This window comes from Macrobrachium nipponense, chromosome 4 (assembly GCF_015104395.2).
Source record: "Macrobrachium nipponense isolate FS-2020 chromosome 4, ASM1510439v2, whole genome shotgun sequence".
NCBI classification, from domain to species: Eukaryota; Metazoa; Arthropoda; class Malacostraca; order Decapoda; family Palaemonidae; genus Macrobrachium; species Macrobrachium nipponense.
Window position 1 is genome coordinate 127,162,887 of NC_061100.1, and position 25,024 is coordinate 127,187,910.

Genomic DNA, 25,024 nt, shown 5'->3' on the forward strand with positions numbered 1-25,024 from the left:
CAACTTATACATTCCACAGGTTCGATTAAGTCGAATATATTGCATAACTGGCAACTGTCTGAGATCGTGCGTGGATTTCCTCAGTGTGGAAATCTGGCAGCCCTGGTTGGAGCTGGAGCCAGCCAGTTCGTACGGTCAAGATCTAGCTTATATTCTAGGTCTTGGTTTGCACATGATCAACGGTCAGCGTTATGCATCTGATAAACATCCAAACGCATCCACAAATTAAAAAGGATAAAACTAAATTTTTTTTAATGGATATTTGTGTGTGAGACTTATAAAATAGAGTAGCAAAAAATTTTCATAACTTATTATTAGATTTTAACGAGCATACGCTTTTCAAGTAAAAAGCGTGGAAATTTTTACGTGTGGATTCCACACTCCACACCTAATCACAATGTGGACAAGATAAGCTGTATTAGTGACGTCATTTCCACACTTCGGCAGCCCTGGTGGCAGAGACCTTGCTTGTATGGTGTTTTTGTTTGTTTTGTCTGTATGGTGTTTTGACATTGCATGGAACCAGTGGTTATTCAGCAACGAGACCAACGGCTTTACGTGACTTCTGAACCACGTCGAGAGTGAATTTCTATCACCAGAAATACACATCTCTCATTCCTCAATGGAATGGCCGAGAATCGAACCCGCGGCCACCGAGGTAGGAAGCAAACACCATACCAACCACGCCACTGAGGCGCTCAGTGGCGGAGAGCCGGTGACTCAAGGTGGTTAAGTACGAAGAGCTGGCGATGTTTTTCGTTTATTATTTTATAGTGCTAGTGCGGTGAGAACTTGCAATTGCTGGGATTGGTACGGGACTTCTTCCCCTAGAGATGTGGAGTGACATCTGTCAGGTAAAGAAAGGCGAATTAATCTTATATAACCATAATTGTGCGTCAGTTAAGTCGGCCACCTTGATAGCAGTAGACACTATGGATGTCATTAATGTCGCATATATTCCGGACATTATTTTCGTAATTTCCAAATATTATTGTTGCATAAATGCAATAGCAATTTAATTTTGCATTCATAATATTATTTACCTTCTATGTGCCTCATATTATACTATATATGTTGATACTTTTTACAAAAGCGTATGTAGTCAAGTATAGACTTATATAGGTCTAGCGGTTTGCTACTTGTGTTGAGACTCGTCCTGTGAACCTGTATTTTGTCAAGTCATTATGACCTGTAGGGTAGTGTAGGCCTGTAAGATACAGTCAGTTTACTATTTACAATTCAGTTTTTTCTTTATTGCATGTAAAGGTAGCGTTGGGAATGTTCAACAAAATGGCTTTTTATCAAAATGGACGTTTTTAAAACTATAATTCACACTGTGAGAGCTGTGTTCAGGACAACGCGAACAAACGGTAATAAATAGCTTCGGTTAGTCGATTCGAAGTACAAATAGTTGTATTTTATACGTGTAACAAATGTAACAAACCCTGGTTTCGTTTGTCTCCATCCAAAGATGTGTATTATAGATTATAGTAATATAGTAATAGCAGGGAAGTTAAAAGCTTGGTAGCCTAGTAGTTTATAGACCTAAACCATTCAAACTATACTAATTTCGTAAGATACTCTATCATCTAAACCTTATTCTGATTTCAAATATTTAAAAAACAATTCCTTTATGTTAACAGTTATCAAATCATCCTGCTATGGGGAAAAAATGGCCTTTTAAGTATAGTAGCGCTATGAATAAACACCTTAGCCAAGAATGCAAGGCCTATACGAATTGATTCATTAGATATTTTCATACTTTTTCCCGCTTTCATAGAATACTTTCGTTCTGTATGAGTCGAAATTAACTTCCTGCTTTAGTTCTTATTCGTCAGTTCTTTCCATGTATCTTTCAAAGGCCTTAAAATAGAAAGAAATGGGAGTAAACCTTTCTGAGTATGCGTGGTTGCTTGGTCACATTAAGTGATCATATTATGGACTTCGTAATTTTGTTATGGGGTTTCAAAAGATTTTAAAAGTATTGAGTGTTGACTCTGATTTATTTTACTTTTTAATTTATTTTTTTATCTTTATAAAACACCTTAACATATTGTGGTAAAGTCTCTGAGAATGCAAACACACACATAATATATATAATAATAATAACAATAATAATAATATGCTTTATTTCGGCTCGGGGCCATATACATTGATTATACAAAATACAGACAGTAGCAAACACAATCTAGATACATGTGACATGATAAAATAGAAAGAGATGAAATATCGGCACTTATCCACAAGGTAGCTGAGGTAGCATAAAAGCTAGTAATCATCATACTGGTAATAACAGTAATAATATTGGTGAGAAAAAAAAAAAATATGCATTGTGAGTAATAACAGATAGTGCATATATTATATAACTCAAATTTCAACTAGAGACCTTAGGTGGTTACAGTAGTCAGGTCCAGAGGGCTTAATACATAAATTAAATGTAAATAAAACTTTAACTTGATAGTAATCACAGTAATAATGAAAAATTAAAATATCAGCAATAAATGTAATAATGACAAAACTGCAGATGACATCTTGCCAATACAGAGATTAAGTCCTTTAGGGGACAAAGGCCTCATTTTCCCATCTTTCCCACAATTTTGATTTTCTTCTTGCTTCACTCCTTAGGATGCTTTGTATGAGCTGTTGCTGCTGTTTCTCACTCGGGTTACCAGACTGGACATTGTTCGCCTAACAATGATTTTTAAATTGTCCAGGTGGTTTTCTATGAACATCTGTGTGCGGAGTGGTAGCGGGGAGTGTTTGTGAGGCGTCTCAGAATGTCATTGTGCACAACAGTGATGCGTCGCATGGTCTCTCGGGTATAGTTCGTCCAGAGGGAACACCCATAGATACTGTAGCAGTACGAGCGGAAGAGCAGCAGTTTCACATCTCGGTGACAGAAGGCAAACCTCCTTGCAATCATGTTGCCCGCTGCACATAGTTTACGACGCCTCTGTTCAATGTCTGCCGTATCTTTTAGGTCGTCGGTGATAATGTGACCCAAGTACGGAAATTCGTGCACAAATTCCAGCCGATGGCTTCCGAGGAAAATTTGAGGTTCTGCAATATGCTTAAGCGATCTCGGGAGCAGCGACATGCACTGGGTCTTGGTTTCGTTGTAGATTATATCAAATTCCTCTGCATATTGGCGGCAGGTGTCGATGAGTCGTTGGAGACCTTGCACTGATGGGGAAATCAGAACCATATCGTCGGCGTAACAGAGGTTGTTTATAGTTGTTTCATTGACAGTGCATCCGATTGGGAGCGAGTTCAGTTTGACGTTCAAGGCATCTGTGTACGTATTAAACAGGTATGGAGAGAGAATGCCCCCTTGCCGAAGCCCGTTTAGGGAGCCGAAGGTGATGATATACGTTTCCCATTTGACACAGAATTGCTGTGTGGAGAACCAGCAATGTAAAATGCCAATTAGATATAGGGGTGTGCCCCTTTTATGCAGCTTCAGGAAGAGCTTCAGGTAGTTTACTCTGTCAAATGCTTTTCTCACATCTACAAAACAAAGGAAAACAGGAGAGGCTGATGATAGGTAGTAGTTCAGCAATTCTTTCAGTATGTAGATGCAGGTGTCGGTTGAGTGGTTTGCTTTAAACCCGAACTGGTTGTCAGTGGTGTGTAGAAAGGGGAGAAGTCTCACTAGAAGAACAGACTCAAGTATCTTCGATGCGATCGTTGTGATTGCAATCGCCGGTAGTTGCCAGGGTCAGCTGCATCCTTTAGCTTGTTTTTGATTAATGGTATCAAGTGAACTAAGAGTAGGGAGTCTGGAAGAAACCGGTGAATTATGCACGCATTGAATAGGGCAGCTAGCAAAATGTAAATTATCGGATGGCAGAGTTTGAAGGCCTCTGCAGGAAGACCATCACAGCCGGGCGATTTATTATTAGGTGAGGCTGTTTATGGCATCGCTGATGTTTACCTGGCGTAAAACGGTCTGCAAATGAAATTGAATGTTGTCAGTAAGGAGGTTATCTACATCCCTTCGGGAATCTTGATCATTTATGCAATTCAGGATATTGTTGAAGTGATCGCCCCACATACTTTGCAATAGCTTCGTCTCCGACTGCTTCCCCTACTCTCTGTGATAGCTTTTTAGATTTGGGATTTTAAAGACTGGATATCTTTCCAAAGACGAGGATAATCACCAGATTCTAAGTTTCTAGACATTGCATCGGCTCTTAGTTGTTTTTCATATAACCTGCAGTGCTTAAGAGACAAGTTTGAACTGCGCTCTCGCCTGTCTCATTAGCAATGCAGTGTGCCCTTCCCTGGGGCTACCATTTTGCCTCCACAGTAAAAACATTTCTCGTGAGTATGTATACAGATCTTTAACCAAGTCATTCCATCCAGGAATATTACGAGAATTACCTTGACGAAATCTGTAGGCAGTCCTGCCCGAAGCAAGCAAAGCGGAGATTATGTTCGAATAGAATTCATTCAGATCCCTCTTGTGGTGGTCATTTCTACAATTTGTGTTAGTACAAAGTAAAGGCGTCTGCCGGTTGAACTATTGACCGCAACCTGGTTTCCGTGGTCGCTCTAAAGTATCTGGTTTTCTCTTGGTTTTAAAATCCCAGTTTACCGCTGGTGGGCGATCAGTTAGGGGTTCACGGTAGGGAGGGATGGGGTACTGAATGACACCTGTAATGGGATGTGATCGTAGCCCGTTGCAAGGTCATAGCGAATATTGCAGGTCATAATAGAATCATGAAGTTGTGGGGATGTGATGCAGTGGTCCAACCAGGAAGTTGTAATAGCGTCCGCTCTATTATGTACATATGAATAAGAGGAGGGAGGGAGGAGCATAACATCACTAATTTGGGAGAGCATGATTTTGACAAGAAGCGAGTAAGTTCATTATAAAATTGTTTTGTGGGGTGTGAAATTAAGGTCCCCCCTACTTATACAAATATGTTCAGCGGAGAGTCATGAATAATACTGTGTAACTCCCCCCTAGGATCATGCAGTAATGATCAAAATTATTGTTTATTTTCCTGGCATATAAACATTGATAATCAGGATTTTAGAGTTCCCTATTGTCACTTGAATCCCCAGCAATCTCGTCACTCCTGTAGGTCATCACCTTTATCGTATTGTCTAACGATTTGTGCCACAGGAAAGAAAGGCCTCCTTTCGGGCGACCGGCTAGGATTTGGTCTGTAACTTGCATCGATGAAGTCGAGAAGGTTCTGAAGTCTTCATGAATTGAATCGCATATGGCAAGGTCATGTGGCCAGAGGAGCGTTTCTTGCAATGCAATGATGCCTTTGAAATTTTTACAGAATATGTTTTAGGAGAGGAATGTTCCGCTTGAGGCCAAAGATATTCCAAGAGATTATGTTTAATGTATCCATGGCTACTCACGAAGATGGGAGATGAATGCGCTGATCATTTGGGTGGATGGGTTGGTTTTAGCCAGGGGGAGTGGGCAGTCACTCGCCGTGGGCGGTTGGCTGGCACTTGCGTGGAAATACCCTGGTTGGAGTGTCAGTAAGTTCCCCTGGGGGTGGTTGATCCCGGATTAGTCTGTATCTTGAAACTAATATATTAGGACCGAAATTCTCGCCTTAAGAACGTCGAGGTGTTGAAATAGGCAGGTAATCCTGTAAGCCACTTTATGTTTAATCCTGCATGGGAGTTCGTGGGAGATGAGTGGGTCAGAGCCAGTGAGAAACTTGACTCTCTCCACTATGGCATCAAGCGTCACCGATGAGCGCAGATTGTGAATTACTATGTGACTCTCTTCTCATGTGTTCGGGCGAGGTGACACGAATGTTGGGCTCCGGTCCGGCGGCCAAACGGGAGGTTCTTCTCTTCTTTCTGCTTGTTTTTTTGTATCTGCCAGCCGCCAGACCCCTCATGATCAGTTTCATCTGCATCTACGATGGGGGTGTTGGGGGGGAGAGATAGGGTGGGGAGGATTACGAGGGCTAGTAATCATCACCGGAGATATATCTTCCACCGGAGGTACTGGGGAGGGAGAAGCGGTTGGGGGATCAACAGTCCCCTCGGAACGGGCACTTCCGTGTTGCTGGGAGGCGAGGAAAAACTGGATGCTGCATTCGTAGTAGTCTGGTGGCTATCAGTGCGATTGTCTATCGATCCCTGCACTCCTTTGATCGCATCCCAGATCCGTGTGAGATTATTTGTTTCCACAGTTTTTAAGACTGTCTAGGGATTCCTAGTCCTTTGATCACGTCCCAGATCTGATAATTTATCATTTGTCTCCTCAATTTTTTCTGAGTTTTTTCCAATTATATCTGAGAGAGATTTTGCTGTTTTTGAAGGCATTTTCTGCCGTGGTACACCGCAGGTAGGCTTAGGTCAGCAGGGCCGGCTTTGGTGGCAGGTTGTAAGGGTCATCGGCGTAGATTTCCACCGAGCAGGTCCTTAGCACTTAGTGATATACGATATTTTTTTTTGTGAGAGGACAAGTTCTTCGCGGATCGCTCCTTGAGAATGCTCTCTGGTATCAGATCTTTGCATTTCGTATATATATATATATATATGTGTGTGTGTGTGTGTGTGTGTGTGTGTGTGTGTGTGGAAAGAACTGACGAATAAGAACTAAAGCAGGAAGTTAAGTTCGACTTTTATGGAAGGAAATTATTCTATAAAGGAAAAAAAACTATGAAAACATCTAATGAATCAATTTGTATAGGCCTAGCATTCTTGGCTAAAGTGTTGATTCTTGGTGATACTATATACTGACGAATAAAAACTAAAGCATGAAGTTAATTTCGACTCTTACGGAACGAAAGTATTCTATAAAAGCGGGAAAAAGTATGAAAATATCTAATGAATCAATTCGTATAGGCCTAGCATTCTTGGCTAAGGTGTTTATTCATAGCGATAATATACTTAAAAGGCTATTTTTCCCCATAGCAGGATGATTTGATAACTGTTAACATAAAGGAATTGTTTTTTAAATATTTGAAATCAGAATAAGGTTTAGATGATAGAGTATCTTACGAAATTAGTATAGTTTGAATGGTTTAGGTCTATAGACTACTAGGCTACCAAGCTTATAACTTCCCTGCTATCACTATATTACTATAATCTATAATACACATCTTTGGATGGAGACAAACGAAACCAGGGTTTGTTACATTTGTTGCACGTATAAAATACAACTATTTGTACTTCGAATCGACTAACCGAAGCTATTTATTGCCGTTTGTTCGCGTTGTCCTGAACACAGCTCTCACAGAGTATATATAATATTCATTTACCTATATATGTTATATACATATATATGTGGATATAAATGTATACTATATATATATATATATATATATATATATATATATATATTAATATATATAATATATGTATATATAACATATATTATATATATATATATATAATATATATATATATGCAAAATATAATATATATTATTATTATACAATATATATACAAATATATATATATTATTATACATAATATATATTATATATATATATAATAATATATATAATAATTATATATAATATGCAAATTATAATATATTATATATTATATTTATATTATACACATATATATATATATATTTATATATATATAATATATATATATATAACATACATACGTATTCGTATATATCATAAAAATAATATTTACACAACCTATTATATAGATATATAATTAGATATATAATATATCTATATATATATATCTATATATATATGCATGTATGTATATTTATACATATGTACTGTTTGTATATAAATAAATAGATATTTGTATGCATATATGTATGTATAATATGTACATGTATGTATACATATATATAGATATAGATAAAGATATAAATATGGCCTTTAACGATCGTATGTGACCTCACCCCTGGGGCATCATTGCTAAGAGAGCGTCATAGAAATGGGGGTTTAGTTTAACCAGGGGTGGGCCCTTCCCCATTTCTCAGCTCTCATAGCTAGCCAAGATAGATGAATTCCTGAGACTGATGACCCTTCTTCTTGTAACGCCTCCAGACTATTCCTCTGCGGTTGATTCTAGAAAACAGGTGGTTCTTTTACTGAGTCCAATATCCAGTCATTTCTCTGTTAATTGTAGGAAACCCTTTGTTATAGACAGGAAGTTTCCAGTCGCCTAATCAGACGACGTCGAAGTACAGCGACTCCTGACAATGCCCTTCGATATCTTAGTGCCTCTGCCACACTGGATCAAACACTTTGCAATTGTAAAAGGCCATGAAACTTACGGGTTTTTACACCGCGCCAGTGGTTGCCTCTGCAGTATATGCTAGGATTTGATATCTTATGCATTGCGTGGCCCATATTTTGCATATATAAAAGGCATTGAACTTACGGGTTTTTACGCCACGCCAGAGGTTGCCACAGTAGTATATGCAAAAAGTGGGATGCAATTTGCAATGCATAATCCAATTCACATATGAAGTAGTAGGCATGAAACTTACGGGTTCTTACGCCGCGCCAGTGGTTGCCTACTACCCATATGAGATTGGGCTTTGATACCCTATTCCATGGGTATCATGCGGCAACAGAGAGGGGGGATGCACCACAGTCCAATGTTGGACATGGCGTGCACAACAATCTAGTCTTTGGGCACTTACTGCCAGGCCACAATCCACTGTAGTCTCTCGATCGTGCAGAATGGCTTCCACAAGCATATCTAGGAAAGGATTTCATCACAAACTTCAGCGTCTTCCTGTTCTCGAAAACGAAATACAGTGACTCCTGGCGATGCCCTTCGATGTCTTAGTGCCCCTGCCACACTGGTATCAAACACTTTGCATATGTAAAAGGCATGAAACTTACGGGTTTTTACACCGCGCCAGTGGTTGCCTCTGCAGTATATGCTAAGATTGATCTCTTATGCATTGCATAGCCCATATTTTGCATATAAAAGGCATTGAACTTACGGGGTTTTTACGCCACGCCAGAGGTTGCCACAGTAGTATATGCAAAAAGTGGGATGCAATTTGCAATGCATAATCCAATTCACATATGAAGTAGTAGGCATGAAACTTACGGGTTCTTACGCCGCGCCAGTGGTTGCCTACTACCCATATGAGATTGGGCTTTGATACCCTATTCCATGGGTATCATGCGGCAGGAGAGAGAGGGGATGCACCATAGTCCAATGTTGGACATGGGGTACACAACAATCCAGTCTTCGGGCACTTATCGCCAGGCCACAATCCGCTGTAGTCTATCAATCACACAGACCTGGTTCCACAACCATACCCAGGAAGGATTTTTCTTACAAACTTTAGCGTCTTCCTGTTCTCTATGTCTGAGATTTCCTGCCTTCTATCCTCTGCAAGTAAACCACCTAAAAATGCAGAGGTTCCTTCACTTGCACCCTTTACGTGACGGCGTTTATCTTGTAGAGTTCTCGGACCATTTTAGCATCTCGCTCCAGTCGTTGGAGGTTGGCTGCAGATACCAGCCCCATTTTCTGGTGCAATTCATCTCTGTTTAGAGGCTTCTCAATTGATGGAGTTTCATTTGGGGCCTTTGAGTGCCTCTTGGTGCCAGCTGAAGGTCGTTGCAATCCTTTGATTTGGCGAAGTTCTTCCTCGATGCTGTCCATTCGTCGGTAGAGGGCTCTGCAGTTGATCTGGGGCTTCTTCAGACACAGAGTTTTATCCGAAGCCTTTTTGTCTTCAGCTTCCGTTACCGTCTTCTCTCTTTTGCAAACTTCCTTTTCTTTATAATTCTTTGGTCCATTAAGGATTTTGACCTTTCCTAAGCAGCTGATCTTTGTATCCTGCGCCAAGGTCTCTTCTTGGCGTCTTACGATTTCCATTAATGCTTCCATCTCTTCAAAAACCCTGGTCTCTAGTTGCTCCTTCGTCTCAGCAAGGTCGAATTCAAGTTGAACTATCCTCCTCATCAGGTCATTCATCTTTCCATTTGCCGTCGGTTGTTCTGCTACAACAGATTTAGATTCTTTCAGTAAACTGCTGACTTCCAATTGTTTCTGGATGCATTCATTTTCCAGTCGAAGGATCTCGCTATCCTTTTGCAAGTTCTGTTTTCTTAGCTTTTCCAGTTCCTCGTTTTTCTCAGCTAATTCTCTTTTACATTGGTCGAGCTCTTTCAAATTTTCGTGGGCCATCTGTGTCTGAATGGTGAGGACTTGTAACTCGTCCTCTAAACCTTTCATCTTCAAGGTCTTGTTCTCGTTCTCCCTCTTCAGCTTTTCTATGTTCTTTTCTTTCCTTCCATTCTCTTTTCGAAGTCCTTCCAGGTCCTGATTCAGCTTGTTCATTTTTATTTGCATTTCGTCTCGGCTTTTATCGTTTTGCTGTAGATTTCGATGCAAAGTGTCCTTCTCCATCGAGAGCACTGAGACCGTGCTTTCCAAAATAATTAGCATCTGGTCTCTCTCCTCGTTTTCCTTCCTTTGGACATCTGTGACCATCGCCTTTTCAATCATTTCGCTTTTCAGCTTCTGCATCTCTTCGGACATTAAACTGATCTTTCTTTCCTTTTCTTTGTTTAGTCGTTCGAGTTGTCTGATGTGTTCTTCCATCTGCAGTCCTGCTACGGTCAGGCCCTCTACCTTGTCCAGTAATTCGTCGATCAGCTGATCCTTTTCTAATCTCTCTTCCTCAAACCTCAAGAAAAGATTTTCATTTTCCTTAATTACTTCCTCGAACTTCCGACTTGTATCCAAATTCCTTGTTTCTTCTTCACTATCTGGATGGTCGCCTTCTTCATTCCTGGAACGTCCGTATTCTACTTCGTTATCCGAAACATGGTCTTCTTCAAAGTCAGAGTGATCAATTTCGTCCTCCTGATTTCAAGCCTCATCAAGACAGGCAGAGCTGTCCGAGGCCATGAAATCGACAAAGAACTGAACCATTTTAATGCTAAATCCACGAAGTATAAATACTCCAGTGAATAGCATAACAATAATGGCAAACAATGTAATCACTCGGGGGACTTGAAGCATGGATTCAAAGCACTGTGCAAGCACAACTGTAAGCAAACTAAGAAACATCTTTGTTCGTTACACATCAACTCTATTTGCCTTATCGTTACTTTCCAAAAATCCCACGTGACGTCTGGATTGTATTTCAGGAGTCATTTCTGGTTCCGCCGAAGCCGATCCTGTCTTCGAATGTTTGCTGATCCCCGGACGCAGTAGAGGTGTCTGAATTCCGGAGTCAATTTGGGCTTCACGTCTTCATATGTATCAGAAGAGGGGAATTCCTATGCAGTCCCCAGGGACTTTCTGAAGATCCTGGAGCCAGTCTTCACACATGCTCACACACAAGCGAGCTCCTGCACACACATACTATATATATACATATATATATATATATGTGTGTGTGTGTGTATATCTGTGTGTGAAACTCTATTTTTAGTACAAAACAGCTGACAACAGATACACGATTTAGGTCATAATTAAGAAAGCTAATTAGAATGCAAATTTATTATCGACAAAATACTTTCGTACAAGAATATTAATTTGATAGTTTGTCTCCTCAGTTCCTGCTGCATTTTTGTAGGACAGGAGTACTGTCGACACTGTTGACCTTTGACATGGAAATATATTTTAAATACTTGTTATCATTTCAATAAGAATAATTATATTTTGTATTAATAAATCCCGTCAACTCAAATTCATCTTTTAAATTAAGTAATCTGTATGTCCCTAAATTTACACAAGTTTATAAGTGGGCTGTTGACTCTGGTTTTAGCTTAAAATGGGCTAATACATTTTCACTTTAAAAGTATAAGCTCAGGATTTAGCATAAATTGGCCAGTTTATTTCATCCTTATAAGTACTACCTGCAATATACTTTCACTTTATAAGTATTAGCTCATGTTTTAGAATACGTTTTCCGATATATTATAACTTTATAGTTGTTAGCTTAGTTTCAAGTAAAATTTGGTCAATATATTTTCCTTTTATAAGTATTCCCTCTTATTTCAGTGTAATTTGGTTCATATATTTTTAATTTAAAAGTATTAACTTGGTTTCAAGTGTGAATTGACAAACATATTTTCTCGTTATTAGTATTAGCTTAGGGTATAATGTTAATTGACCAATATATTTACACAATATAAGTATTGGCTCAATCTTAAGTATGAATTGTCCAATACATCTTTATTTTATAAGTATCAGTCTAGGTTTCATTGTAAAATGACAAAACGTTTCCATTTTATAAATATTAGCTCAGTCTTAAGTATAAATTGGCCAATATATTTTTTCCTTTATCAATATTAGCTGGGGTATTTTTACTTAATAAGTGTCAGATCAGGTTCCAATATAAATCGACCATTATATTCCATCTATACAAATTTTACCTCGATTATATAGTCTATAGTAGATTCACATCAACCTTGCATTTGATGTCTAGGCCAGTCCCGTAAGACGCTCCTGATTGGTTGTTGATAAGCCAATCACAGCCCTGTGATTGGCTAATCAACAGCCAATCAGGAGCGTCGTAAAGGACTGGCCCAGACATCAAATACATGGTTGATGTGAATCTAATATAGTATATTCTCACTTTGTAAGTACTAAGTCATTTGAAATTCTCAGAAGCGTTCAGATTCCAGTTCAGTTCAGTTTTCAGTTCCAAGAACCTATACGATACTACCCCCGAGGGTGACGTCACGAGGTTACGAGATGTGGAAGGCGATTTGCTCCAAAACCAGAGACCCAGAGACACAGTCGCTGCTAAAAATCCAATGATGACAACAACAAACGCAGCCTGAAAAGGATGAAATATTCTCATTGTTAGATTTGTTGAAACTGTACGTAAAGGTCGCCACTAGCCGTCAGTTATACCTGCGTAGTTATGCCTGGGCAGTCGGCCTGGGCAATTAAAACTGAACCCAAGCTATACCTCAGGCAAAACTGAACGTTATTGGGTTCAGTTTTTCCTGCGCAGGTATAACTGAACGTTAGTGGCGGCCTTTAAGATACATAGTTGTATTTGATCTAATTTTGACGCAATACAAAAAAATTTTTATTTGTTAAGAAAATGTTATTGTGAAAATTCCTGAGTAATGCGTACAGAATCATAATTCGATTTTGGCAAATTTTTACCTAATACAAAATCTTCTACACGTTAAAAAAAACTATTTTTTAATAGGCTGAATCAATAAGTGCAGAATCATAGTTTGATTTTGGATGATTTTGACGCAAGACAAATCTTCCTTATATTTAAAAATAGTGCAACAATATATTTAATGAAGGAAACACTTCCTTACGAGAGTAAAAATACATTGGCAATGATTATTGGAAAAAACTCGATGAGTTTCCATCTAGGTATTAATTAGATCTAGGATAGTTTTTTGACACGAGTAACATGACAACGATTTATTATAAATGATTGATAATGGCATGTTCCGGAACTTTTGAGAAAAAAACCGTTTTTAAGGTTACTGATATGCCTGGTTGTGTTCAAAACGTCTGAAAGTGGTACATATATATATATATATATATATATATATATATATATATATATATATATATCCATAAAAAAATGGTAGGAAAAGACCCACTAGTAAATACAGTGACAAACAGACCATTAACAAATCCTTTTCAAAGGTAATATCAAGTTAAGAATTGACTTAGAACTGTCCTAGAACCACTAAAGAAAATGGTTGCTAAAAGAACTGTATCACCGAAGCCCCTGTTCACCACATCCATCTTTTGTCAGAACAGAACTAGATCCTTTTAGACAGAGTAGACACAACTCATACTCATTGTTGCAGCAAGAGTTTTAAAAAATATATAACAATAGAAGCAAAATTGATCAGTGCAAACTGACACGGTTTTTCAAAGACACGACGTACACTCTCAAAAAAAACTGGTGGCAGAGTTTCATAATTTTTCGTTCACCTGCCTCACGCACGATTCATGCCTTATTTATCTATTTTTCTACTCAAAGATGGAAGAAATCTTAAGTAATGACGTTAAAAACAGTCACTGATATCTTTAGAACATCATGTTATGTTTTTGTGTAAAATTATTTTCCATATTGCAAAACTGACATGAACGAAACGAAGTGGTTAAAAACGTCATATCACAACCACCGATATACATTACCAAATAGATAGGAGACGCCTATCACTAGTAGTATCGCATAAATATAGTCCTTACATTATCAATTCAATATCAAGTTGAAGGTAGTTGAACTATTCCATTTGTTAAATTTTGCAGAAAGCATTGGAAACTCACAAAATGCTATCATATTTAAAAACGAAAAGAAAAAGAAAAAAGTATAACCTAACAATGAGAACCAGGCGACCTCACTCTATTGCTTTTGATGTCGTTATGTGCACGGGAATCTAATATCAATGTGTCATTTATTGGTCTAAGAAACATCCCTCGCTGAGCGAGAGACAATTATTGCACTGCATTCTGTGTAAGTTCATGTTGGAGAGATATCAAAAACGCTTAATATACCGGAGAGAATCATACATAGATGAATCAAATTGTTTAGAGAACGGCAAAGTTTAGAACATGGGCCTAGAGGTGGAAGACCTCGAAGCACCACAAGAGAGAAAGGCAATACATTAGTGTAAATGTTGCTGAACAACATTCATTTGAGAATTTTGAATTTTAGCGCCTCGTCACGATATTGCTGAACCAGAAAATCATGACTACCTCTTCGCCTATGACTGCGGTCTGATGAATACTTTAGATGGAGAGGAAGAGATTTTTAAAAATACACTTGAAATCTTTTATACGTGTCCTAATTAATAAGTCTAATGAATAAGCAAACTTATCACTGATGGATGGGAGTTCAGTTAGTCTTAATCTTTTTGTTTTGTTTTGTATCGGTGACCAGTGAATTATGCATGCATTTTTTCCTTCAAAACCTAAATAATACATTTTATAGGGAGATGCTTTATTAACATCGGCCTAATCCTTCCATCACTCCTATACGCCACCTCCGCTCTCTTCCGCATCTCAGGCGACTCGATCCGACTTCTCACCACGAACGGAAGCCTTGAAATGAATGTTTATAACATATTTTCTGTTCAAAGTTTCTTTATCTCTCATTCCCCAAAATATTTGCATACACTCGTGTTACACCCTGTATGATTGTTGTAGCTGTCAAAGAGCAACCCCTTATTAAAGCAGTAGTTTTTTCTTAAAAAAAAAAATATAGATGAAATAGACTTAAACGAAAACATCACCTTTCATATTTCTTATCGTTTCAGCTACTTATAATATGCTTATGGTAATAGGTCTAGCTATACATGTGAAGCTAATTTTAATTAATTTCTAGTCAGTAGAAATGAATAGCTACAGAAAGATCAACCTAAGAAAGCTTTAATGAAAGTAACCCTTTCTTAATGTATTCGTCAGTTTTGACTCCCACAGCTTTCCAACGTGTACAGATGAAACAGGATGATATGCAAGAAATTCGATAAAAAATAAAAGACAGTATTTTATTCGTTTGATTTTTTTATGATTGATTTTAGACTTTGAATAGCTAGGTCTGAGTAAATTATGTTAAGCAATTATGAAAGGGATAAGAAAAAAAGGAAAACATGGCCAATAAAACAACAAAATCGGGAATAATAAAATAAAGCAGATTGATATATATATATTGTCGTTTTAAATATGCATTCACATTACATATTCGAGAGAGTATACTGCTGAAAATAGACCTAGGCTAATCATGTGTGAAAATCAGAAGTCCAATTAAGGCCCACTAAATGTGTCATGCAAATTATTTTATTGATCACAGGACAAAATTAGTTTAATTAAACATCGTTATTAAAGAATGTTAACGCCTTGATGTATTGTTTATCGGCTGCAGGAGACGAAATGACAACACCCCAGTGCAGTACGATACTTGGGTCAAGACTCGAGAGGCAGCAAAGCCAACATCAAAAGGCTGATGCTGACACGAAGCTAGAGTTGAGAATAAAATTAAAATTCATGGACCCATCGGTATATATTTCTTTACTTTGCAAGATAATTATCTTTAATACGTTGAATAAGTAGACTCAATTCTAATGTAATTTATTTCAAGTATAGCACCTTTGAAAGGAAATGTTATTTATTTTTAAGTAAATAATCTGGCACCTGCATATGGCAATATTTCCATAGCGAACAATGAATTAAGAAACTACGCCAATTCTTCGTTGGCCGACAGTACTTGACGTCAGAGACGGTAGAATCTTCATTGTTGTAATAAGGATTGAGGGAACGGCTGGCTCCCGCTGGGCTTTTAATATCTTAATTCTTAACAGTAGGTGGATACATTGTAAAAGCAGCTTATTCCTAGCTGTAATCCTTCAATAACAGTTAGAACCAATACCGATTCTTATACTGATTCTTACACTGGACCCCTATACTGGTTCCCTGTAATACAAGCAGTTCATTTAGGACGGCAATCTTGTGCCAGAGAGCATGCAGTCGTTGGGACTTTAGGCTATGCTACTCATGCCTAACTTTACTGTTACACATCGCAGTTAGCCTGACTTTATATGCATAACATAGGTGGAATTTACTCTAGAACTGACATTTTTATAAACATATGGAAGACTAATTCACAAATTAGCTTACAGTTGATGACGGTACAATTGCAACAACATACAAACTGAACATGGTGCAACTTACAAGCGTGCCATTACAATTCTTGGCAATTGGCTGTTATATCAAAGTATATGTATAAAGAAACACTACCAAGTGTTATGACAACATATACATTATAAACTGCGACAATTGCATACCTTTTACAAGGGAGAAATACGTCATTTCAAATTAATATAAGGGGAGATGCATTCGTTTCCTCTTCGCGTTGCCGTACTCGTCTCGAACAGAGCAATTTGAGCTTATGCAACTGCCCACATGGTTATAGTTACGGACTTACGTACGTACACTCGACCATAGACAATCTCAACTTCGAGTGGCTAACTTAACATCTTGATAAGATGAAAACCAATTCAGTTTTCCTGTCCACCAATCTCCATGGGCACTGTCATAAATTTAAAATGAATGATTTCCGTCATTACATCACTTTACCCCTACGGAAATTGGTTTTCATTTATCAAGGACAACCAATCCCTTAATTATAATATTAGAGTAGACCATTAATCTGACAAGAACAATACAGGTCCTGCACATAGTAAATACTTCCTAACTCTCAACCAGAGACAAACTGCTTATCTCTCAACCAGAGATATAAGCTGGAATTTCCTATGAGGTACCTTTATATTAGCCTATGGTTTGAACTGTTATGAATAGGCTAGTCTGAGTTAATTGTACTAAAATGTGTGGTACCCTCCGAATGTTTAAGTCAAGACAATTGACACATCAGTACTGTGTACATATGCAGTATGGTAAATACATGAGTAATATGAAATAATGTCATTAAAGATATTTATACATTACATATGGTGGCAGCGGTGGGATTTACTCTAGAACTGACATTTTTATAAACATATGGAAGACTAATTCACATATTAGCTTACAGTTGATGATGGTAAAATTGCAACATGCAAACTCAACATGGTGCAACTTATGTAACTGTACCCTTACAATTCTTGGCAATTGGCAGTTATATCAAAGCAAAAGTATAAAGAAACACTACCAAGTGTTATGGCAACATATGCATTATAAACTACGACAAGTGCATACCTTTTACAAGGGAGAAATACATAATTTCAAATGAATATAAGGGGAGATACATTCGTTTCCCCTCAGCGTTGTACGTCGCACTCGTCTCGAACAGAGCAATTTGAGCTTATGCAACTGCGCACTTGGTTATAGTTACGTACTTAGTATGTACACTCGACCATGGACAATCTCAACTTCCAGTGGCTAACTTATCATCTTGATAAGATGAAAACCAATTCGGTTTTCCTGTCCACCATCTCCATGGGCAATGTCATAAATTCAAAATGAATTATTTCCGTCATTACACACAGACTAGTTTAGTTTTATTTTTCATGTATATAGTCAAGATCCAAGTATATTTAAGTATTATTGTGATATTTTATATTTCAATTTACTGTCAAAATGCTTTGGTGATGATAGTATGGTGCTTCACTTTGATATTTTGAATTGAACATGTTCAACAAAACAATTCAGTTCGACTATTATTACTACTGTTGCTGATCTTCTAGTGCATTACGTATAGCTCTTAGCAACAGTGTACGGCGCCTGCTGCATGATTAGAAAACTGGTAAATGGATATGGCTAACTGCCGTAACTACAGCAAGTCCACAACGGAATACAGCACCACTGACAGAATTTTACGTAACCCCACCACACTATGTTATTTGTATGACAGGAAGTCTGAAATTGACGCATGAGCAATTCACAGCCGTACCAATAGCTATCACGATCAGTATACAGCTGCCGTGCCAATATCCTGTGCCTTGAAATATAGGTTAATACGTTACAATAGGTATTACTACTTAAATTGTATCAACTACCTATGGCACAATTTCAGATGCATACTTAACTTCAAGGAGTCTGGTTCGTCAGCGGTCATGACAGTTAGCAAGACAGACACCTTAACTCAATTATTTCTGCTCAAGTTAGGCGCACAGAATTGTTAACTCTAAAATTATTCTTTCTGGCGTTTTACTTTCGGTAACTTATCACATCCTTCATTGGGCACCATTTTCTCTGAGTTACTCAATTTTTCTAACAATCGTACGTCTGCTTCAAGTGTCATCTTAGGAATCGTCGAGGAGTCGGAAGTTTGGAACTGACAGTAGGGAGTATAGGCACTGGCGATAATCTACGTCGTCGTCCTCCACTGAGTAGGAGGCGGCATGGCATCTGCGAATGGGGCTCCGCATGAAAATCTTTTTTGAAGATTTCGGTAATAATAACATAATGAGGGGAAAATATAAAAAAACTTATTATAGAAATAATAAAATTTCTGGGGAAAAAATAATAATGATGGTTTCGATATTTCCTGATAGAACAGGCGATATAGCCACTGTCCATTTCATAATTCCTACTGATTGATATGCGGAGAAAATAATATTATAATATGATACAACGGAAATACTTCATGTAAAACTAGCATTTTTTTCAGTAACTATTACAAGTCACCTATCTATATCCTTTATTGCCAAACCAGTAGAATAGTCTAGTACTTTGAAATAAAATACGTGAGAGTGTAAGGAAACCGCTTTTACTATATTTTTATTGTATTTCATTATCAAGCCGCGTTGTTCCTTTAACCATTCCATAGAGCATTCCGCGGCCTTTCCGCCGATATATAACATGTAATTTCATTCTTTGTATATCTTATTATCTTTAAATGTATGCTTCCGAGAATACACAAATCCTTCCGGCCAATACCCAGTTTCTCTCTGGTCAGGTAGGATACTACATAACCGTCCGCAGCCTCCTTAATAACATGTTTTTACCTGTAATAAATTATTACGGCCTGCTCGGTGAGTAAGAGCCCGTGGTGACAGAAGGGCAGCTTAATCAAAAGCTACAAGTAATAAATTATCAGTACCCAGCAACCTGTCTTATTCTCTGGTCCTCGCAAGAGTTTAAGATTTTAGTTTGTTTTTACAGCAAGATGCCGTATTATGTAGCAAATAGCATCATCGGTTTCACTTTGAAACTTTCAACATGCTCAAAGGCTACGGTTTCCCAGTCCAGTTGACGTACTACAGATCACGTACTGCGTGTCAATGAGACGGGTGCCAGTAATATATGGTGGCCACATCTCCATGTTGTATGTGCTGGTAGTTTGAATTGATAATTTGATTGACAGAAACTAGCGAATATTTAGTTTTTCTGTGTACAAATAATTCGAAAGCAACATACAACTATTGTATTTGTCCAGTTTACAATGTTGTCGTCACCATTCTTCTATTCGAATATATTTCAATCACTTAAGTAACATTATGGTAATCTACATCCCAAATGTTTATAGGTTATCAACCATTGCATCTAAAGTGAGGGAATAATTCAGATATCAACTACTTCTAAATAAAATGCATGCATTATACGTCTCTTTATACATACCTATAAATGAACTAAATAAAATGCATGCATTATCCGTCTCTTTATACATACCTATAAATGAACTAAATAAAATGCATGCATTATCCGTCTCTTTATACATACCTATAAATGAGCAAAGTTACCAGCCACGAAGGAAAATTGAAACTCTGGAGATGCTAAGTACTTTCGTCTTATTACCAAGATATGGTCACAGCATCTAAGGATGTACAGAAGCAAGTGCCTATATAAATGGTGGGTACAAGTCATAAGGGAATACAAAAAGGTCGGAAGGTCACCGAACGGTCAACAGATTAAAATCGAATCTACTTATTGATAATCCTCTTTATTCTATCTTTCAATTCCTTCTGGAACATATCTTTATTACTGGGGCAAAAGAAAATATGCTTATAAAAAAAAACCGCCCCCCGAAAAGATAGCAATATTTTATACAAAATTCCATGTATTGATTGTGAATTATTTTACTTATGTCAGACCGGTAAATAAATGAACACCAGATTAAAACAACACAAATACTCAGAAAGAACAGGTCAGACAAATAATGCTTTATTTTTACATTTAAATGAAAAGTCCCACCGCATACATGGACGCAAAGCTAAATATTGTCAATTGTAATGAGACTATTTCAGGGAACTTGTTAGAATTTGTTTTGATTCAGTTAACCTGGGTGAATGATTTTAATGTAAGTCAAGGATTATTTTCTTTAGACCCGGTCATAAAACATATGTTCCAGAAATAGTTGAAAGATAGAATAAAGTCACTAGAGAATATTTGTATTCTCTAGTGACTTGTACTACCATTTATATAGAACCTTGCTTCTGTATATCTTTAGTAGCTGTGACCATGTCTTGGTCATAAGACGAAAGTACTTAGCATCTCTAGTGTCAATTTTCCTTCGTGGCCGTAACTTTGTTCGTATATATATATATATAATATATATATATATATATATATATATATATATATATTATATATGTATTAAGAATGGGCACAATAATTCCAATAACTCCCAATATCCTACAAAAAATCATAAGCACAATTGCCAATAACATTATCTTACTAGTATGTCTGTCTGTCCATCTGTCATTCAATCACTACCAAACGGCTGGTCCGATGGGTATGAAACTTGGCAGGGTTATAGTGGTGACCCATAAGATGATTTAGAATGAGGTTTCATCCTACCTGGCCCCCGTCCAAAGGGGGTGGGGGTGAGAAGAGATTCCCTGTAATGGAACTGGTTCTACCCGTGAAACGGGGCTGGTTATGCCCGTAGACTTAGTTACTTTATGATATCATACATAATTTCTGTATATATATCCTTTGGAAAAGAATACTATAGGGTAAACATCAATGACATCAAAGAGGGTGGAGTTTGAAAAGGGGGTTAACAGAGAGAGAATGAGAGGGAGAGGAAGTGAGAGAGAGTAGACAGGGTTTGTTTGTTTGTTTGTTTGTATGGTGCTTTTACGTTGCATGGAACCAGTGGTTATTCAGCAACGGGACCAACGGCTTTACGTGACTTCCGAACCACGTCGAGAGTGAACTTCTATCACCAGAAATACACATCTCTCACTCCTCAATGGAATGGCCGAGAATCGAACCCGCGACCACCGAGGTGGAAGGCAAACACCATATCAACCACGCCATTGAGGCGCACCATAAGAGTAGACAGGGTGTTAGGGAGAAGAAAGAGGAAACAAGACAGGGAAGATTAGAGAGAGAGAGAGTTGGCATTAGTGAGAAGAAAAAGGGAAAGACACAGCAATAGTTGGAGAGAGAGAGAGATAGACCTTACATCTTGTTCGGGTTGCCCCAGGTACCTCAGTGTGAGGCACCTCTAATGTCTACCAGAGAGTTGCTAGTACATCTTCCGGTATATTTTGCATCTTCCAATCTTGGATGGTCTGGGATGCAGCTTAGATATTTGTCGAGCTTATTCTCAAACACATCTACGCTCACTCCTGATATATTCCTCAGATGAGCTGGCAACGCATTGAATAGACGCTGCATTATCGATGCTGGTGCGTAGTGGATTAATGTCCTGTGTGCTTTCCTTATTTTCCCTGGTATAGTTTTGGGCACTATTAATCTACCGCTGCTTGCTCTTTCTGATATTTTTAGCTCCGTGATGTTTTCGGCTATTCCTTATATCTGTTTCCATGCCTGAATTATCATGTAGCGTTCTCTTCTCCTTTCTAGACTATATAATTTTAAGGATTGTAGTCTTTCCTAGTAGTCAAGATCCTTAACTTCTTCTATTCTAGCTGTAAAGGACCCTTGTACACTCTCCAATTGTGCAATATCCTTTTGATAGTGTGGGTACCATATCATATTGCAATATTCAAGTGGACTACGAACATATGTTTTATAAAGCATAATCATGTGTTCAGCTTTTCTTGTTTTGAAGTGCCGTAACAACATTCCCATTTTTGCTTTACATTTTGCCAATAGAATTGCTATTTGATCATTGCATAACATGTTCCTATTAATCATCACACCAAGGTCTTTAACTGCTTCCTTATTTGTGATTGTCTCATTATTAGGTCCCCTATATGCATATAGCTTTCCTTCTCTGTCTCCATAATTTATTGATTCAAATTTATCAGAGTTAAATACCATCCTATTTACCTCTGCCCAATAATATACTTTGTTAAGGTCTCTTTGTAGCGCTTTCCTATCTTCATCACAAGTAATTTCTCTACTTATTCTTGTGTCATCGGCGAAACTACTCACTACCGAGTCCTTAACTTTACTGTCTATGTCTGCAATCATAATGACAAACAGTAATGCAGCTAACACCGTACCTTGTGGCACACCAGATATTACCTTAGCTTCATCCGATTTCTCATCGTTTGCAATAACTACCTGTTTTCTGTTGTGTAAAAATTCTTTTAACCATCTTCCTACTTTATCCACTATATTATGTTTTCTAATTTTCTTTGCTAATATATTATGGTCTACCTTGTCAAAAGCTTTTGCAAAGTCTAGATAAACCACATCTGTTTCATTTCCGCTTTTCATATTTTTGTATATGTTCTCACGGTGGACTAACAGTTGGGTTTGTGTACTTTTTCCGGGTATGAAACCATGTTGTCCTATATCAAACAAATTATTTTTTATTAAATATTTCATAATATTTTTCTTCATTACCCTTTCATACACTTTCATATGTGATGTTAGACTCACAGGCCTATAATTACTTGCCTCTAGTCTTGATCCACTTTTGAAAGTAGGGGTAATATATGCTAATTTGTGCTCATCATAAATCTTGCCTGTATCTACACTTTGTCTTAATAATATTGCAAGTGGCTTTGCGATAGAATGAACTACTTTCTTTAACAAAATAGCAGGAACACCATCAGGCCCTGCAGCAGCTCCATTTTTAATTTCATTAATAGCCTGCACAATATCAGCTTCATTAATATCTATGTCTGCTAAATATTCACTATTTTTGACCCTTAATTCTATATCATTATCTTCATTATCAATTCTAGGGGTGAATTCTCTCTTATATCGTTCTGCCAATATGTTGCATATTTCCTTTTTTTCATTCGTTAATCTCCCTTCAACCCAGCCATGGCTACTTATTGCCATGCCGGTCCCAAGCCCGGATAAATGGGGAGGGTTTGGTGTGGGCTCGTAACCTGCATCATGAAAAGATACCCCTACGACAGAAACTGATACAGTTGGGGTTGCGAACAATGGGAGATGTGAGCTTCACCATGGTCCTGAGGATACTAATGAGGCCCGAGCCAGGGTGGCCATGGACCTTGGTCCCTTACTTCAAACTGGCTCATATGATGCTTTCCTCCCAAACCCCCAAGACATTGGTGGGAGGAGGTTGGTGGAAGATGGTCACAGAGGTGCCTCACCAGAAGGGAGTCGGCCACCCTTCAACACAAAAGAAAGTTGTCGAGTTGGATGTCTAAATGCGAGAACAATGTATATGACAGGAAGATCAAGTTTAGTGGCACAGGAAATCAAGAGATACAACTTGGAAATTGCTGGATTGAGTGAAACTAGGTGGCATGGGTGTGGAAAAGTAAGAATAGAGGATGTGTTGTTCATCTATTCTGGTAAAGACCAGGGAGAACATGAGAGAGGTGTAGCAATTGCTTTGAGTAAGAAAGCTGAAAAAATGTTGGAGCATTATGAATGTATTGATGAGAGAATAGTCACTTGCAGGTTGCGAGGTAAATATACAAACATCACCGTTATACAGGTGTATGCCCCTACTGAAGAGAGTGGAGAAGAAGAGAAGGATGAATTTTATGAAAAGCTAACTGGAGTTATACAGAGGGTTAGAAGACATATATGTTGTTACTGATGGGGGATTTTAACGCTAAAGTAGGAGAGAGTATGATGGCTTTCAGGGAACAATTGGAAAATTTGGAATTGGAGCTAGAAATGATAATGGGAGAAGACTCCTAGAGCTATGTGGTGCATCTGGGTTATCTATAACAAACACATATTTCAACCATAAATTAGAGCACAAAACTACATGGGTGTCGCCAAATGGATTGGTACAAAATTTGATAGATTATGTTATTGTAAATCAGAAATGGAAGAAGTCTATATTAGACACCAGAACTTTTAGGGGCTGCCGTGTTCCTTCTGACCACAAACTCGTAATATCCAAGATTAGAATAAAGTTACAGGCCAATCAAGAAAAAAGGAGAACTATAAAGTTTGATGTGGATAAGTTGAGAAATGAAAGAGTTAAACAACAGTATGAGGTGAAGGTAGGAGGCAAATTTGCGGCATTAATTGGTATGGGAAATATGGATATGGATTCAGAGGAATCCTGGGCAATATTAAGTTCAGATACTAAGGACGTAGCAACAGAGGTGTTAAGTTATAAGAGAAGTAACAGCAAACCTTGGTTTAGTGATGAAGCAAAAGTTTTAAGTGAAGAGCAACAAAGGTTGAGAGTTCAAATGGACGATGAACAAGACCTAGAAAAGAAACAACAACTAAAAAGAGGAAGAAATAGAAAGCTGAGAGAACTAAGTGATAGGATGAAGCATGACCAAAACAT

General features: G+C 37.8%; 1 protein-coding gene across 1 annotated transcript in view; it reads left to right on the forward strand.

Annotated features, from left to right (window-relative positions):
* The first annotated feature begins 716 nt into the window (after positions 1-716).
* Positions 717-25,024, forward strand: part of LOC135211152 (uncharacterized protein DDB_G0271670-like) — a 70,005-nt gene continuing 45,697 nt past the window's right edge. The window contains exon 1 of the mRNA XM_064244318.1: positions 717-854. The gene's annotated coding sequence lies outside the window, so the exon portion shown is untranslated. The remainder of the gene's footprint in view (positions 855-25,024) is intronic.